Source organism: Austrofundulus limnaeus, unplaced genomic scaffold (assembly GCF_001266775.1).
Source record: "Austrofundulus limnaeus strain Quisiro unplaced genomic scaffold, Austrofundulus_limnaeus-1.0 Scaffold25, whole genome shotgun sequence".
NCBI classification, from domain to species: domain Eukaryota; kingdom Metazoa; phylum Chordata; class Actinopteri; order Cyprinodontiformes; family Rivulidae; genus Austrofundulus; species Austrofundulus limnaeus.
Window position 1 is genome coordinate 1567026 of NW_013952427.1, and position 1728 is coordinate 1568753.

Consider the following 1728-nt stretch of genomic DNA (forward strand, 5'->3'; position numbering starts at 1 on the left):
GGACAGGGGCACTTCAGGGGGCCAATCAAATTTCAGCTGGGGCCAATGCCCCTGTGGCCCCGCCCCTAGAACCGCCCCTGAAATTTACTGTATGTAGACTGTAGACTGTCTTCCAAGTGGGCTGGGTTCTTGGTCGACTGCTAAGACTGGAAAAAGTGTCAGTTTGGACGGTCTAGCCTTCAGTTTCACCACATGTCCTGTTGCCTGGCTGTGCACGTGTTTATTTTGCTCTACCAGTTCATTTGATTACTGATAAGAATAATATTAAAAACCTTGTCTAAGCAAATGACAAAAGCATTAACAACACAACTACTTGAAACTTTCAATTTTTTCCCATCAGATTTTTAATTAAAACTATYTTCCTTCCTCTCGCTTCATCCTCCATTACAAGCAAAAACAGTCTTCAGTTGGCCCGCAATGGTAAATGGTAAATGGTACTGAACTTATAGAGCGCTTTTCAAGTCCCTCCGGACCCCAAAGCGCTTTACACTAACACTAACATTCACACACTGATGATGGCAAACTACATTGTAGTAATTGCAATGCATTATGGGAGAGGGTGGGCCAGGAAGGATCCACCAGACCCGTCCCTCCAATCGGGGCTAAAGGAGGACGCATTTGTGGGCTGCATTCTAGGAGTCTTCAAATTTTGGACAGCCTCCGGCGCGGTGCAGTGWTGAAAGTGGTCGACATATCGACCTTCGAAGGACACAGCCATCAATTTTGCAGTTGCACACGGTGTCCGAACTGCACTTCAAACTGCCAGACCATGGATATTTTGAATAAAAAATTTTGATACCATCATCAGCAGAGTTAGCAGCATTAGCAGCACTTACAGCATTAGCAGAGCTTGCAGCATTAGCAGAATTAGCGGCTGTTGTAGCAATAAAAGCCGCACACCAACAGCTAAAGCTGTTTTTATTGAGTAGGATTTTACTCAGAAAGTGAGCTAAATAGTGAAAATGTGTTAGTAACATTTTTTAACATTTATTTTTACACTTGGCGCCTCATATAGTGATTAACTGGATATTTTTGCTAACACAACAGTCACGAGCAAAAAACATATTTACCCACTTTTTTGTCTGCTGGTCATTATTAGACATAGTCCTTTAAATTGAAGGCATTGCTTCAAATGATACACTGTTCACACTGGACCAATATCTTCTTTTTGTCTTGCAGGTATCATTAGAGGTATTTGTTGACTCCYTCAGCAGCAATAAAAACATTGTGCTAAAGTTGACACATTGGTTTTCAGCGAGCCTGCTAAACATCAGAAAATAAAACTGTGCATAGACCCAGAATAAGTTTCCAACACCCCCTTATGTTTTGACAAGGTGTCTCACATGGAAGCTCTGAAATTGACTGCAGCGACACAGCTGATAAAAAGAAATGTAAAAGATTCATTTRGCTTTTCTTCACAGTGGCTGGCAGCTTCCACTATTCCCACTGAAATACAAAGTTTTGTGCAGCTTCAGCCTAAAATACTGTAAATCTGTGTTTTCTGAAAGTTATGCTTCGTAAAGGGATCCTAGATTACTTGCAACATTAGATATTATTTGACAAGCATTTCCTTAAACTGTAAGACAAAGGCTGTAAAAATACTGTAGGCTGTATAGTTTTGTACATTTTAAAAATATATATTTTAACACGGACGGAGCCATTTTATTTACATGCAAAGCATTCTGGGTAAATGATGACATCAACTAGGTCATCGGTGCGAGGCTGCTA